General features: G+C 33.6%; 1 pseudogene; it reads left to right on the forward strand.

Annotated features, from left to right (window-relative positions):
* The first annotated feature begins 222 nt into the window (after window positions 1-222).
* Window positions 223-4,718, forward strand: LOC141700955 (potassium channel AKT2/3-like; annotated as a pseudogene).
* Window positions 4,719-18,739: the final 14,021 nt, after the last annotated feature.

Raw genomic sequence — 18,739 nt, forward strand, 5'->3', positions numbered from 1 at the left:
GATGTGTGAGCAGACACTAGTACAAAAAGTACTTTCTGCAACGTAGTTTTAGCGTCGGTTCTTTAATGAACCGACGCCTAAAGGTATTTCCTGCGTCAGTTGCAAGATTGACCGACGCAAATAGGTATATGTGCACGACATTTGGTGTCGGTTATTAATTTAACCGACGCTAAAAGTGTTAATAGCGTCGGTTCTGTAAGTAACAGTCGCTTAAAAGTATTTATGGCGTCGCCGTTTATAACCGATGCTAAAAAGTATGCTTTGTGCTACGGGCTTCTAGTTGGTCGACGCTATAAATTTCTGCTTTATGCTACGGGCTTTAATTTAACCGACGCTAAAAGTATTAGAGTAAAAAATTAATTGGACCAGGGATGTCACGATACTGAAGGGGTTCTTTTAAATTTTTTTATTTTGTATAATTATTTTCTAATCACATATTTATCTATTTATCATATGTATCTCACAATCTTTTTTAATTTGAGTTATGATATATTTGCTAAAGTTAAAAGACTTCCAAAAATAATATTTTTTTTGTTTTTTTATATCGAAATGTTAAATAAAATAGAAGTAATAATATTTCTATGTTGTTGATATTCACACAATATTGAATTTTGTTTACTACGTTTCAAAAATAAATGTCCACTTTTATGAAAAAAAAATTGTTTCAAATTAGTTGACTACTTCAACTTTTCAATTAATTTTCGAACACTAATTACTCTTTTTCGTCGACAATTATATAACCGACGTATATAATATAGCCTTTTACATCGGTCCTTTTTTAACCGTCATATATTATACCCTTTTACATCAGTCTTATCTTGACCGTCGTATATATTATTATTAAAATCAAACCATCAATTTTTTACCTTATAAATCTATATGGCAGCTTTTATTAATTTAAAAAACATCAAATTAAAAAAACATACTCATTACATCATTTGGTTTACAATCCATCCTATAGTTAGTAGTTCATCCCCAAATTAGTTTCTCTCCACGGTGCCCTACATCTACATCTTCTCTATGATAGTTCCCGATTGAAGAGCTTGAAACTTCCGCACTCCTTCTCAGGTCTCTCTCTCCCGCACTCTCCCTCTCTCTCGCACTCTCCCTCTCTGGCACTCCCCTATATATACCTATATACACGCTCATATTACTTTTTTATTCATTTTCAGAGCCTATTTACCTAATTGAATTCGTATCTTCTCCTGTGTTAGCCCTGCTTCACGGTAATCGGTAATCTCCTCCCTCTCTCCCGGTCTGTCTCTCCTTCTTCTCTCCCTCTCATTTTTTATTTTCATTTTTTAATTTATTTATTTTCATTAACAATATAAATTTTGAGATTTGTTATTATTTTAGTTCAGCTTATTTTCTCTAAATATATTGCCATACATTTGTATAACATAATTAGATTAAATTTACTGTGTTTGCTAATCTTGGTTCACCAAGGATATTAATTTAATACATAAATTTGTTGGTTTATAAAATTTAAAGTACAAGTGTGGCCTAAATTGATTATATCTTCCTTTTACTTTTTGTGATATGTGTTAGCATTACTTGTGACTTTTTGTGTTGATCTTGATTAACACTGCTTTATTTCTGGTAGTAAAATGAGTTGCTCTATTATTTAGAATCAGTTGCTCTCTTAACCGGAAACATATATAAAGTTTTAAATTCTTCTTCATCTCAGTAGTTAAGTATGAATACTAAGAACAAGACAAACTTTATAATTTTATCTTCAATCAGCTTTGGGACATTGAAACTTGTAGCTAAGAGTGATGTTGATGCATCGAATTTAACAGCTTACATTATTGGCAAACACACACACATGTACACAATAATCAGCTGTGTACATGCTCATCAACCTTGGCTTAACAGCTTACATTATTGGTAATATGACAAATTTAGTCGTTGAAGGCACTAGTCGTACCATGGAATTTGTAAGCCTCCTTTTTATCTCTTCTATCTTGCATCGCAAGATGTTATGAGTCTAGTTGTCTAGGCTTAAATCAAGTTCAGAATTCAGGAAATTTTCTTGTGCTTGTTTTGTAGAGGAATAACATTGAAGCAACGTCAAACTTTGTGAGCAGAAACCACTTGCCGGTCAGACTCAGGGAGCAGATACTAGCTTATATGTGCTTGAGATTCAAGGCTGAGAGCTTGAACCAGCAGCAACTGATTGAACAACTACCAAAACCATTATCAAAAGCATTAGTCAGCATTTATTTATTCCAACCGTCAAGGGAAACTCTCTTGCTCTTGGTATGATCATCGACATATGCTTTTTCACGTGATTAAAAACATGCGCCTTTTACTAGCTTTACTTCATAAGTTTCCCAACCTCGGAAAGTTCAGAAATGACAGTCTCATTGGACTTCTTGATTCTCATGTGCATATGACACTATTTTTATCTGATTAAATAATTTAAAACTGTCTAACACAGGAAGTGTATATAATATAAGACAGGTATTTAATGTAATGACATTGTCTATTTTTCATCAGGCTGTGGATATGAAGGCTGAATATATACCACGTAGAGAGGATGTGATATTGCAGAATGAAGCACCTGATGATGTTTATATAATAGTGTGAGGGGAAGTGGAATTAATTGATCACTCTGAGATGGACTAGAAAGAGGAAATTGTTGGGATTTTGCAACCTGGAGATATGTTTTGAGAAATAGATGCACTGTGCTGCAGGCCACATGCTGTTACATATCGAACCAAGACTCTTTCATAGCTCTTAAAGATGAAAACTAGTGCTCTTATTGAAGAAATGCAAAGTAAACAAGAAGACTATGTTGCCATTCTCAAAAACTTCCTTCAGGTAATTATGTCATATGTTCAGCTTCAATGTTGTTTCAAACTCCTTCAGAGAGGAGAAAATTCTCTCAAATATATAATTGATCTTCTCCCATCCATCCTACAATGAATTAGATATTTAAGTAGTTCCTAAAGTAAGTGTTTGCAATTAAAATCATCACAGGTGAACATAAACTGCACCATATTAAAATGAATGACTTAGACTAAATTACTATGTGCGATTAATTTTCAGCATCATAAAAGGCTGAAGGAGTTTAATATAGGGGACTTGATAGTGGATAGTGGGAATCAAGAAGATGATAATCCTTATATGTCGATCAACTTATTAACAGTTGCCGGCACAGGAAATGCTGCTTTCCTTGACGAACTTCTCAAGGCAAGATTAGACCTCGACATAGGAGATTCAAAGGGAAGAACACCACTGGTAAAATACTTATACTTACTAGTTTATAACTATAGACTGCAAACACAATCCCAAGTAAGGATACACATATCTGCCATTCAAATATGAAATCTGTTTCGCTTTCTCTGTTGTGCATCAGCATATTGCAGCATCAAAGGGGCATGAAGAATGTGTATTGGTACTCCTCAAACATGCATGTAACATACACCTAAGAGGTAGATATTTTTAGCAGGCTTATAATTTTTGTTCATCTGTTAAGAGAAAATAACTTTTCTCAAGTTTCGGTGTCAATCATAGGTATCAAGATCACACTCTAATTATTGACTAGGTATCAACACAGTAAGCCAGGAGTAGCTAAAATGTTCACCAATCTAATTTTTCAAGAATGATATTATCATAATGGTTTAAGAGAACAAAGTGTCATTTTATTTTCTCAGTTTATTTGTAATCATAGTAACATTCATATATGCATGGCAGATGTAGAAGGTAACACTGCAATGTGGGATGCCATAGCAGCAAAATACCACTCCATATTCAGAATACTTTACCACTGGGCTTCCATCTCGGATCCATGCACTGCAGGGTACCTCTTAACCATAGCTGCAAGGAGGAATGATGTAGCTGTCATGAAAGAACTCCTGAAGCACGGTTTGATTGTAGATTCAAAAGATTGTCATGGATTAACATATATCCAAATCACGATGGAGGAAAACCATTCGGAAATGGGCGAGCTTCTTGTGATGAATGGTGCAGATGTCAACACTGAAGATGTACATAAATCTAATAACAAGTTTTTATCTTCTTTAAATCTGGATGAAATGTTGCAAAAAAGAGAAGTAGGCCATCAGATAAGCATGCTTGACAGCGTCGTGGACAAAAGGATTGTAAAGAAATTGGAGGATAAAGATCCAGCTGAAGAGATTAAGAAGCAAAAATCATCAAAAGGAATAATATGTTCTATTAGAGCTAGTATATATAGAGGACATCCTGTAAAGAGGAGAAAATTTTTGCACTGAAGCTGGCAGACTAATTACACTGCCTTTGTCACTAGAAGAACTCAAATCTATAGCAGGTACTTTGTTATATGTAGATAAAAGATGTTAGGACTTGTTTGTGCATTACTATTAGAATTACGAGCAAAATTACACGTTTCTTGAAATAATATTCTAAGAGATATGTTAGCAGTAAATCACATGTTTTTAAGTAGAAACTCATAGTTCTGTTTGTTGTAAACCTTTTTACAGGTAAGAAGTTTGGAAACATGTGTGTGTGTTTTTAAGCAGAAATATGTGTGTGTGTTTGTGATTTTGGCTCACCTTTCTTATGTCCAAACAGAGTGGAGAAGAAACAACCTGGGTGGTAATTATTTCTACAGAACAACTTTTATACACATTTTACTATTACAAGTCTACAATAGGTTTTGAAATCAACAAAATACTTCTACTTCTTCCTGACTTGTTGATCTTTATATTGTTGTAGGTAATTGCTATGGATAAAGATAATGCAGACTCCAGTTTCAAGAAAAGGACCAGAGGTCCCACATTGTGCAAAAAAATTAAAAGAGAGCTTGAGACCTACTTTAATTTCAATTTGATTCCTAGTTAATTTGATTATTCAGTTATATTTGTGGGAATGCTGGTATTTGTAAAAAGCAGGTTCAGGATATCAATAAAAACGTAAAGAATATTTATTTTTTTTACAGTACTTTAGGCGTCGGTGTTATTGAATAACCGACGCCTATAACATACACATATAGCGTCGGCTTTTTCAATGACCAACGCCTTTAACATAAACATATAGCGTCGGTAATTTTAACAACCGACGCCTTTAATATTAACTCTCAGCGTCGGTTTTTTGATAAACCGACGCATCTAATTACAACTTCTAGCGTCGGCACTTTATTGGACCGATACAATTGTCCAAGCAAGAGCGTCGGTTAATGGCAATTTTGAGTCGGTCATCTAACCGACGCTAAAAATGTTTAGTGTCGCCTAATTACCCGACACAAAAAGAATATACCTTTAGCGTCCCCTGCATATACAACGCTAAAAAACCGACGCTAAAGGCCTATTTTGACCGTGGCTAAAAGTCATTTTTGTACTAGTGAGAGCTAAGTAATTGTTAGTGCCAAATGTGTTTCCATGAATGATTGTGGTTTGACTGTAGATTGGTGAAACTTCAGAAGTTGTTATGATGTGAATAGCTTGTGCGAGAGAGTAAGTGTGAGATGTGTTCAGTGAAACTATGTGTATGATGAATTGTGTCACTATTCAGAAATATGTTTAATACACTTGTATGAAGAAGGTAACCTAGCGAATTTCACTTCGAACATGAAATAATATCTGAGTAATTGATTTTAATGTTGGAGGAAATTGTGGAAGTAAATACAAAATACATACAGTTATATCAAGACACAACTGTAGAAATTTGTTTATCTGATAATCCACCAATTATCATTAATTAAGTGGGACACTTAATTGAAACAATAAAGCTTACTCAGAGATTGATTAACACTAATAATCCAAATTAGAACATGCTGACCTGTTATCAGGATTTGAGACCTTTCTTCTGTCAGGATTTGACTAACTCAGGATATGTCGATTCAAATTCAACATTTGTTTGTCAAAGCATCATAAATTATTAGCAACCACAATGCTAATCAAAACATTCATCAAGAATTACAGTTCAAGTAGATGAAGTAAAGATTAACAAGCTTTAATAAGAACATTCACATACACATAATACGAGATAAACAAAGACTAAATCTTGCAATCAAAAGAAATTTTATTAATATATCAAAAGAGTACATTTTATGAAATTTGTAGATTACATGCAAAAGATTACAAGATAATCCTAGTCTAAGATGATAAACATCAACAGCTTTGGTCTAAGAAGCCTGACAAAGCTGATGAGAATGAGAAAGGGGGGAAAGGGAGATAAATCAGGAAGACAAAAGAATGGATGGATGTTCAGAGTCTTTTCTTCCTGTCTTCAACAAAGAGCACAACAAGACGAATAATTTGTTCTTGCTGACGGATGGCTTCCGAACGATCTTCTTCCATACGAACCAGATGGTGATAGTAATCTCTCCGGAAAATCAAGAGATCAGTGTAGATATCTTGTGGAACCCAACTCCAAATCTCATCAGGAATGGCAGAGATGTGCCACTCCTGTTCCCACTCATCGCAACAAAACTCGATTGTAAATGTCGGATAATCAAAGAACATGTTGAAGAAGCTCATGTTTTTGATAGAAAAAATATGATAAGGGATAGAGATTTAGAGAGTTTGTGTTTCAGAATATTGAGAAGTTGGTAATAACCAAATAGTTGGTAATAGAGAGGGACTCTAGGTTTCGGTAAAGAAAATTAACTCTTGAGTTAGCTTAAAACTTTAACCAAAGAATATCTTTTTAAGGCGCGTCTCCCTAGACCGATGTGTAATGATGACAGTGATATATTTATTCGGACAGACACAATTAACAAATAAAATCACTTAATTTTTCATGCATATAAAATAGAATACATCAAATATTTCTGGCTTAATATCACAGCATTTAGGACATATCAGGATTTGATCAATATACATCAAGATTTGATCAAATAGATAAAATAAAAATTTACTTATCCCAGTTAACCATACCAAGTTCATTCACAAGCTTTGTAAATGTTGCTTCAGGTAATGGCTTTATGAAGATATCAGCCAGCTGCTGTTCAGTAGGAACAAATAAAGCTCTATGGTTCCTTCCATGATATGCTCTCTTATGAAGTGATATCTGATACTGATGTGCTTTGTAAGAGAGTGTTGCACTGGATTTCCTGTCATATTAATAGCACTTTGATTATCACAATAAATAGAAATTTTTCAGAATGATAATCCATAGTTCATGAGTTGATTTCTCATCCATAACAACTGAGCACATCAACTCCCAGCTGCTATATATTCAGCCTCAATAGTTGAAGTAGAAATAGATTTCTGCTTCTTGCTGAACCTTGAGACTAATCTGCCTCCCAAGAACTGACAGCTTCCTGATGTACTTTTCCTGTCTATTTTGTATCTAGCAAAATCAGTATCTGAATAACCACATAATGCAAAATTAGCTTCTCTTGCATACCAAAGTCCAAGAGACATAGTACCCTTGAGGTATCTGAAAATTCTCTTTACTGCAATAAGATGTGGCTCCCTTGGATTTGCCTGAAATCTTGCACACAAACAAGTGGCAAACATAATGTCTGGCCTGCTAGCAGTTAGATATAACAGAGATCCAATCATACCTCTGTGGCTTGTCACATCAACTGCTGTACCTTCATTTGGATCAAGTTTTGTAGTAGGTTCCATAGGAGTACTTGCAGTTGCACTTTCTTGCATATTAAACCTCTTCAGTTGATTTCTTGTGTACTTGGACTGATTGATATAGATGCCATTATCAGTTTGTTTAATCTGCAAGCCTAGGAAGTAACTCATCTCGCCAATCATACTCATTTGATATCTTGATTGCATCAACTTTGAAAACTTATTACACAGTATTTGATTAGTTGATCAAAAAATGATATCATCAACATAAATTTGAACTAAAAACAAATCTTTACCTTTATTTAGATAAAACAGGGATTTATCTATTGTATCTCTTTTGAATGAACTTTCAAGTAGAAACTGAGCAAGGGTTTCATACCATGTTCTAGGTGTTTGCTTCAGTCCATAGAGTGCTTTATCAAGTTTGTAAATATAATCAGGATGTTTAGGATCGACAAATCCTGGTGGTTGTTCAACATAGACTTCTTCTTCAAGTTCTCCATTGAGAAATGCACTCTTGATATCCATCTGGAAGACTTTGAACTTCTTGTGAGTAGCATATGCCAAGAAGATTCTGATTGCTTCCAACCTAGCAACAGGAGCAAATGTCTCATCATAGTCAATACCTTCCTGTTGAGAATATCCTTTTTCCACCAATCTTTCCTTGTTTCTGATGATTGTTCCATCGAGATCAGTCTTATTTCTAAAGACCCACTTTGTGCCCAAAATTGACCTGTTCTTAGGTCTAGGTACCAGCTTCCACACTTCATTTCTTTTGAACTCATTCAATTCTTCTTGCATGGCCATGACCCAATCTGCATTCTTGAGTGCATCTTCTACTTTCTTTGGCTCTTTTTTTGAAAGTAGATTATGATATAAACATTCATTCTGAGTTGCACTTATTGTCTTTACACCATCATCAGGATTTCCAATGATCAGATCAGGAGTATGATTCTTAGTCCATTTTATGGCACTGGGAAGTATCCTTCTGGAACTAGATGCTCCCCCTGAATTGTATGCCTCATCAAATCCATTTGAGGCTCCCCCTGAATCTGTTGGGTTGTTTCCTGATGAATTATTGGGACTTGACTCATGTTCTTCTGATATTGAATCAACATTTTATTGAGAAGAACTTTGAGATGATTCTTCAGTGTTAGTATCATCAGCTGACCTTCGCTGTTGCTCCCCCTCAACTTGTGCAGGCTCATTAGCACAATGATTATCTTCAGAATCTGAAGGAGTGTCAGGATTTGGATCATCAGGATTTGACAGTTCATTAGAGTTTGATCCAGATTCCAACAATGCTTTTTCATTTGCAAATATTAGACTTTCATGAGTGTCTTCTTCAAAACCAGGAATCTTCTTATCATCAAAAAATATATTGATGGAGATTACTACAGTGTGTATTCTTAGATTGAACACTCTGTAAGCTTTTGATGGTGAATATCCAACAAAGATTCCTTCATCAGCCTTTGATTCAAACTTTCCAAGCTGTTCAATATGAGTTCTCAAAATAAAGCACTTACATCCAAATAAATGAAAATGTTTGAGACTGAGCTTCTTTTCTTTTAGCATTTGATAAGGATTAACACCATGTCTATTTATCAGAGTGACATTCTGAGTATACCATGCTGTGTTTACTGCTTCAGCCCAGAAGTAAGTGGGTAGTTTTGCTTCTTCTAGCAGAGTTCTGTCAGCTTCAATTAGGTTCTGTTTTTCCTCTCAACAACACCATTTTGTTGAGGTGTACCGGGAGCTGACAATTGTTGCTCTATGCATTTGTACTTGCAGAATTCCTCTATCTTTGAGTTTTTGAGTTTGCCATTCTCACTTCTCAGGATTCAGTGTCATTCTCACTTCTCACGATTTTCACTTTGTAGGTAGATCCATTTTCAATTTGCCTTATGTGATCCAGAAGAATTTCTGGAGCTTCATCTTTCCTATGTAGAAAATAGACCCATGTATATCTAGTGAAATCATCAACAATTACAAGTGTGTACCTTTTCTTGTTGATGGACATTATGTTTACTAGTCCAAAAAGGTCCAGGTGCAACATGTGATATGGCTCAGAGATAGAGAATTCTGTTTTGGTTTTGAAAGATACTCTTCTTTGTTTAGACTTTTGGCAAGCATTACAAAGACCATCACTTGAGTATAACATGTTTGGCAATCCTCTTACAAGCTCCTTCTTGGCAAGTTGATTGATTGAGTTGAAATTGAGATGTGAGAGCTTCTTATGCCAGTTCCAGCTCTCATCTACTGATGCCTTAGAGATAAGGCAAGTAGCTTCCTTTTCAAGACTTTCATGTAGCCTTGCTTCATAAATATTACCATGTCTGTATCCTATCAAGACAATTTTCTTTGACTTTTTATGAACAACTTCGTAGTGTGAGTCTTAGTATATAACATGCTAACCTTTGTCAGTGATTTGACTGATGCTCAGAACATTATGCTTCAGTCCTTCCACTAGAGCTACATTCTCTATTGCTACCTTTCCAATTATCAAGTTGCCATATCCCAGAGTATGTCCTACATTTCCATCTCCATAAGATACATCTGGGCCAACCTTCTTCTCAAATTCTGACAGCAGGGATTTATTTCCAGTCATGTGTCCTGAAAATCCACTATCCAAGATAAGTGTATTTTTCTTGTTACCCTGCAATCAGAAGAATAATCAATTAGAAGGACTTTTAAGGACCCACACTTGTTGGGCCCTCTTTTTGGACAACTTAAGCCTTTGTGTGTCAGGAGTACTTCTGACAGTCTTTCTATTTTCAGGATTTGTCTTGTCAGAAGCAAGTTTAGTAAAACTAACAGAATTAATCACACAAGCAACTTTATTAAACTTAGGCAAAGGTTCATAGTAATTGTGATATAACTTGTGATAAGAACTACAAGTATAAATCGAATGCCAACTACTACCACAATGAAAACAAAGATTTTGTGGTTTATAAAATACTGATCTACCCCTAACATCAGACTCAGGAATAGCAGTTTTTCTTTTCTTATTCCTCTTGTAATCAATAGCAAGATAATTAGTATTTCCACAGTTAAAACAAGTTTTCCTAGGAGCACTGGCAACAACCTTGTAAATTGAATCCTTAGAAATACCTTGCTTACCATTCCTGTTTCTCTTAAGACTTTTTGCTTGAGGTTTGTCAATAACCTCAGATATTATCTTTTTCAATTAATTTGCTGACAAAAGTCCTATGTTCTTTTTTTTCTTAACAGACTTAATGGTTTCCTTGCTTTTCTTTCTTTGAATTTTATCATTTACCAGTTCTTCTTGTGATACTGATGTTGAACCCTTTTCAAAAGTAGATTTGGGTTCATCAGCTTCTGATGAAATAAACTTAACAGGAATTTTAAGGGAAATTTTATTTTCAGTGTCAACATCCTTAATTCCATCTTTGTAGCCTAGGCATTCTTTCCAATTTTTCTTTGAGATCATCTCATGAACCTTTTTTCCTGAATCAGTCCAGGCTTTAAGGGTTTTTCGCTCATTCTCTAGATTCTTTTCTAACATACTGTATCTAGCCTCAAGGATCTTAACTGTATGTTTAGCTCTCTTACATTCTTTCTTCAAATCTATCTGATGTATCAAGTCAGACTCTAACTGATCATTCCTAAATTTCAATGTCTTAATTTCAGTTATAAGTCTATCATTTTCTAAAGTCTTATTCTTAAAACTACCATGCAAAGATTTAAGAATAGATTTCAATTCAGATATATTTTCAGTATCAAAAGTGAAGAAAGGAGTTTGTACCTTAGGCTCAGAAGTAGCAGGATCATCAAGACTGTCCATCAGTGCATATCATGTATTTTCATCTTCAGAGTCATAGGAGTCCACCCAATTCTTGCTTGAAGTGATCAGGGCTTTGCTCTTCCCATGATCATGCTTTGTTTTCTTGCACTCTGAGGCAAAGTGACCAGGTTCATCACAGTTGTAGCACTTGATCTTTGTCCTGTCTAGCTTCCCAGCTTTAGAGTCCTTTCCATCTTTTCTCCCAATTGACTTCTTTTCACCTCTGATGAACTTCTTCTTGAAGCTTCTGTTGTTCCTAGACTTCCTGAATTGCATTCCCCTGAAGCCCTTAACCAGTAATGCAACCATTTGCATGACATCAGAATTTATCATATTCTCATTAGTTTCAGAATCAGTATCATCATCAGGATATGATGATGAATCATCAGTATCTAATTCTGGAAATTTGTTCTTCTTTCATATAGCTCCAACAGACTTTTCTTTTGAAGCTTTATCATTAACTTTCAAAGCGACAGATTTCCCTTTGCTGCTTTTCCTCTCTCTCCTTTGCTGAACCTCCAAATTATGAGTTCTTAGCATGCCATAGACTTCATCCAGAGTAATTACGTCCAAATCATACTGATATCGTATGATTGAAGTCTGAGTCTCCCATTCTTCGCTTAATGCTCTTAAAAACTTGGTGTTTGAATCCTCTCGATCATACACCTTTCCTACCAAAGACAGATTGTTGAGTAGAGTCAGAAATCTGTCATAGATATCAGTGAGACTTTCATCAGGCTTGGCCTCAAAGTGTTCATATTCTTGAATCAGAACATCCCTTCTGTTCTTCTTGATGGCCATGGTTCCTTGACATTGAGTTTCAAGAGCATGCCATATTTCTTTGGCAGTCTTGTAGGCTATGACCCTATTTGACATCACAGAATTAAGACTGTTATACAAAATGTTTCTTATCTTTGCATCTTTCAGCACAACTACTTTCTCTTCTGGTGTCCATTCTGTCTTCTCCTTCAGTTGATAGTGTTCACAAACCGAAGGAGTTGCAGACACCAGTTTGTTGGCATGAAGGGTCCATCATTGATTACGTCTAGATAATCTGGATCTGTAGCTTCCAGGTACATGAGCATCTTCACCTTCCATGTTGGATATTCAGTCTTTTTCAGAATGGGAATTTTAATACTTTCATACTTGTTCAGAGACATGTTTAGATCGTTTCTGATTATAAATTTATCTGTGTGCTCTGATACCAATTGTTTCCCAGTAAAGATACAATTGTTCAAGGGGGGGTTGGATACAATTGTATAAATATTTTGAACAAGTAATAAAATATAACAGCTTTTTATATTTATGATAAAAACTGTTACAAAATCCTCTCAAGAAATACCGATGTTCTTGAGAGTTGCTAGGTCGAATGATCCTCGAGTGTTGTTCACTAAGTGATGACCTAAACTGTGTTTATATACTACACAGCTACAACAGATTAATCTAAGATATACATTATCAAAAACTAACTGAAACAGATACATATCTTAAACTAAACAGATAAAGTCCTTTCTCTCAGATGTAACAGATATCTGCTCCATATTATAAGGAACAAAACAAATCCTCTAAAGCTGACTATCTTCAAATACTGATGTCATACAAATCCTGATGACATACCAAAACCTGACGGTACATCAGATCCCGATGACATTTGAACAGCCATATCCTGAGCTTCTTTTGATCATTGAGAATTCAATATATAACAAAGCCAACGAAAGATTTAATCCCAATTCTCTTGACTCTCAGCGACCCGAAAAAGATGACTTTTATTGGAGCTTCTTTAAAGGAACCCCTGACGTTGATAAAGTTCTGACAAGAGAATAATGACATTTTTGTGTGGTCAGCAGTTGATATGCCGAGCATTGTTTTGAATTGATAACTCAAAAGCTAAATATCGACCCTAATCGAAATACAGTAAAGCAAAAGAAAATGAGTTTTGCTTTGAAAAGAAAAGAGGCCATAAAACATGAGGTAAAAAAGCTCTTAGAGGTTGGGTTCAATGAGGAAATACAATTCATGGAATGGTTGGCTAATGCGGTGATGGTGAAGTAAGCTAATAGAAAGTGGAGGATGTATGTTGACTTCACTAACCTGAACGATGCATGTCCAAAGGATAATTTTCCTTTCCCACAGATAGACACTTTGATAGATTCCACTGGAGGGCATGAGATGCTGAGTTTCATGGATGGATTTAGCGGCTATAATCAAATCAAAATTCATAAAAATGACAATCCAAAAGGTATTATTCATCACCAACTTTGGTATTTTTTATTATCTTGATTATGGCATTTGGTCTCAAGAATGCAGGAGCCACTTACCAATGGTTGGTGAATAAGATTTTTAAGGATCTTATTGGAAAGATCATGGAGGTATACGAAGGTGACATGTTAGTCAAGAGCCTTCTAAAGGTTGATCATTTAGCCCATTTGAGGTTTTGAGATATCACAAAATGTTGTTGAATTTCGCCAGGTGTTCTTTTGGTGTAGGATCTGGAAAGTTTTTAGGATTAATGGTCTCCAAGAGGGGAATTGAGGCCAATCCTAACATGATAAAGGCCATCCTGGATATGGAACATCCACGCTCTGTAAAGGACATTCAGAAACACAATGAAATGATTACTGCTTTGGGATGGTTCATCTCCAAGTCCGGAGACAAGTGCCAGCCATTCTTCAAATCTTTAAAGAAAGTAAAAGATTTTTCCTGGACCGATGAATGTCATATGTCGTTTAAGGAATTAAAGAAATACAAGGTTCAAGCCCCGTTGTTGGCCAAACCAGTTCAGAATGAAACTCTGTATTTGTACTTGGTTGTTTTTGAAAGAGCCTTGAGCGTTGTATTGGTAAAAAAGGAAGCCAAAACCCATAAACATATCTATTATGTCAACAAGATTCTACACGCAGATGAGTTGAACTATTTAACTATAGTAAAGTTTGCTTTGGCCTTGGTCATGACGTTAAAAAAGTTACGTCCCTACTTCCAAGCACATAAAATCGAAGTGTTAAAAAATAAGCCTTTGAGAAACATCATCCATAGTTCTAAGGTCAGTGGAAGACTGATCAAATGGGCCATAGAGCTTGAAGAATTTGACATTAAGTATAAACCTAGAACATCGATCATAGCTCAGGTCTTGACTGACTTCGTGGTTGAATGTACTATCGACAACCAAGAAGTCGGGGGCAGGAAGATATAGCTCAAGGCATGGATGGCCAAGATGGAGAAAAGATAGTTGAGAACAAAGAGTTCTAAGTGCTCTATTTAATGGGGCATTGAAAAAATTCAAGTGGAGCTGGGATGGTTTTACAAAGCCTCGATGGTGTCTTGATTGAGTATAATATAAAGTAAGATTTTCCTACCACGAATAATGAGGCGGAATATGAAGTCCACATTGCAGGACTTGGCTTAGCTGGAACCTTGAGGGTTAAAAACTTGAAGGTCTGTGGAGACTCGAAACTTGTGGTGTCCCAGGTCAATAGAGAATTTGAGGCGAGAGATGAGACCATGGCCATATATGTGCGACTTGTGAGAGCTGTGATGACTTAGTTTGATGAATGTCATATTTGTATAGGATAAGTAAAAAGCCAATCAACTAAAGCATGGTGGTAAAACTAGTTTTTATGGCACTTATCGGTATTTCTTGGAACCAGATAAACCGTTAAAAATGATTATAAAGTTTGGAAGAACTGAAGCACATTCAGTTACATGTCGTTATTTAGGATCGCTAGTATGGAGTCTTTGTGAGGATATGCAGTTTCCTCCTTCAGGAAAGACGTCTCAGAGAAAATGGAAGGACTATGGTGTGACACATTTATATGTCTATCTCTGTAAAACACCTAATAGAACACCAGGAAAGTTGTTTATTGCCTTGAAGATATAGACTTAGTAAATTAGCTTCAAAGCTACGTCACAAATTTAACACAAATAATTATTCAATATAAGTTTACTATGGTTTATCTTTGTAGAACACCTGATAAACAAATAATTAGTTAAGAGTAAAATTTTACAATATGCTAGAAAACCTTTGTGTCGACTATGTATGAAATTTTTTTAGTGAATTTTAAAAAAAGTACTTGCACATTTTTCAGCAGCAAGGAACTTTTTATTTTTTTAATAGTAATCATATTTGTACTTTAAATTTGATCAAAATTTGTCGCTTTTATAAACTCGACCAACTCAAATGGAGTCATATTTATAATTTTGACCAAAAGTAACCTAGTCAAATTTATAAAATTGATTGATTTTAACTCGTTGGCCGACACATCTGTAACAATAGGCGGGAAATTCAATTTTTATCAAAATTTTTGATGACAAAAGTCAAAATATAAAATTGACTGTTCGAAGTCAATTTTAGTCTATCAAAATTGAAAAACTGAGCAATCATATTTAGTCCGTCAAATTTAACTAAATTTGACCTATTTAGCTAAATTTGACCGGCCTAGTACGTCAAATTTAATTAAATTTGACCTTTTTAGCTAAATTTGACCATCCTAATAATGACCGATACAATTCAGTCATATTTAACTTAATTTGACCACTGGCGGTCATTTTTGCTTAAATATGACCAAAACATTTTGATCAAATTTAGCCAATATTTCTCCGTAACAATATAAAGTTAAAGGAAGTTTAAAGATACAACGCTATTATTTTAGCTTTATTAAGCCTATTTAAAAATAGTAGTACTTTTTATTTTTATCTTAATGACACTATATGATTAATTGATAACTTTTCTTGAGTGTTAATATAGGAAATATGAAAATTTAGCTGAATATTGCTCTTTTCACTTTGATTACACCATACAAAATGTATAGAATAATATATTTATGGGTAAATATTGTATTTAGTGTATGTGTGTGAATTCGAATATATATGTACAAAAAGCATATTATATATACAGATTTCTATAATATTGTGCGTAAATATGAATTTTTACTTCTTATTTCACTTGATTATATATATGAATTATTTTTTCACTTATTTTTTAGTTAACTTATGTTGATATTTTTATTTTATAAATGCGAACATGATAAAAAAAATACAATGTACATTTAAGATCAATATAGGTTTGAAATTAATCACATATACTCATATAAGAATAACAACAACAACAACAACAACAATAATAATAATAATAATAATAATAATAATAATAATAAAATAAAAATAATAATAATAACATTTAATAATTATAACAACAACAATAAAAACAACAACAACAAGAATTATAATGATAATGATAATGATAATAATAATAATAATAATAATAATAATAATAATAATAATAATAATAATAATAATAATAATAATAATAATAATAATAATAATAATAATAATAATAGTGGAAGTTTACTTAATTCTAAACTTCGTATATTATAGGATTACAAGTCATTTTTTTGCTCCAAGATAAGCACAACATTAGTTAGCCAACATTAGTTAGCCATTGGCAACAAATGTTAGAGAAGTTTGTGTGGGCCTTGGCTACAAACGTAACATATCAGGTTTAATTAATTCAATATTATTTATGCTTGTAGGCTAATTTGAAAGAATGTCCAGAATACCCCATTTTCCAGCCCTAACTGCCAAAAATACCCAGATGCGCGGGGACTGCCCAAAATACCGACAGATTACGCATTACATTACTGCGTATACAACCTTCAGTTTTTTTGTAAAGGACACGCATGTGGGCTATGCGTACTCACTTTTTTGAAAAACAAGGAATACGCATTTCACACATGCATATTCCCTAAAAACAAAAAATGAATACGCATTTCACATATGCGTATCCTTTATAAATTTTTTAAAAAATGAAATTCGCATGTTGGACATGCGTATTCAATAGGTAATTTGGACACTCCGTCCCGCCAAATGGTATTTTGGGTACTAAGCCCCCAAATGGTGGGTATTTTGGTTTTTCACCCTCCTAATTTCAGGCCCATATTAGTTTGACTAAATGATAATATATATTTCAAAAATATTTAGAGGATTAAAAATATGAAGTATTTAATAAAAAACTTATTTTTTTAAAATACAATTTAATGATTCAACATAAAAGTTTGTAAATAGTGGTGACAAATAGAAATAAAAACTAATACTGTCATGTTATTTTTTTAGTTATAGTCATTACTATAAGAATTTTGTTATGATTGTGTATAATTGATTGCTACAAAAATAATAATAATTTGGATTTTATTCTTAATTCATTTTGTTTATTAAAAGTTAAATCTGCTTATATTGTATGTAAATTTTAATAATGCTTTAGGAGTTTGATAGTCTCTTCCAATGTTCTAAAAATTGGTCTAGGTGACCGTGTAGGCGGTTCTTAGGGGTTAGGCGGTGGTAAAACGCCCTGACTCGGACCTAGGTGGTGATTTAGGCCTTTTTGCTGAAAATTGGGTCAAAATCACAATTAGGCGGGCTAAGCGGTCATAGGTGGTCTCGTCGAAAAATAATTAAAAATCATTGTTTTTTTTACCTTTTTATGATTTTAATTCATTAATTTGATAATTTTACAGAATATCATGCCAATTTCTAATATAAAGTATTGGTAAAAAGTAATAAGTAATCTAACATATTTATTTTCCCACTTTAAATATAAAATGACATATTGTAATTAGTTTAGAAGTATAAATTAAAATATTAGTTAATATTGTAAACTCAATAATTAGTAAATAACGAATGTCAAATGTGTAGATATTGTTTAATACCATTCTAATTTCTTTTGTCAAATAAATATCTGACATATTTATCATTTTATAATAATAAAAGTTGAAAATAATATTTATATTCTCCCTATTAATGTTCCGATTAATCAGTCCGATTAATCACTCCGATTAATGGCTCTCATTAATTTTTAGGGCCTGGGAAATTTGAGTGATGTGCACTACATAGTTGTGGTTTCTACTATCTATTCTAATTTGTCAGATTTCATAGCAGTTATTAGTGAACACTTTACTTTTGTTATATCTATCTATGTACTATTCCTTAAATACAAACCACTACTTCATCAAACCTTAAATCGTGGTTCCTTTTGTATATAAGGTTACCAAAATTAATTATATATTTTAGTTATCATTTCTTCCCTTATAATTTTCCCATAAAATCAGATCATATGGTTGCTAGGTTTCAAACTCAAGCATTAAAGTAATTGTTTTTGTAATAAAATTACGATCACTATTTCTTGATGAGATCATATGTTACATTTTTTTTTATTTATGTTAAAATGTAAATAATTATAAAGACAACTAAAGTGTAATAATGTGTAAGATATATTTCAAGTATTCTTCAACTAAAAGCAAATAATAATCACAAGATGTGTTCTAAAAATCTCCAATTTAACCAATTAATTCGCGATTAATCCACCGCAAGGTATCCAATAGATTCAATTTTTGAAATCCGATTAGTCCTTAGGAATTTTTCTGTATTGGAG

This window comes from Apium graveolens, unplaced genomic scaffold (genome assembly GCF_009905375.1).
Source record: "Apium graveolens cultivar Ventura unplaced genomic scaffold, ASM990537v1 ctg312, whole genome shotgun sequence".
Classification (NCBI taxonomy): domain Eukaryota; kingdom Viridiplantae; phylum Streptophyta; class Magnoliopsida; order Apiales; family Apiaceae; genus Apium; species Apium graveolens.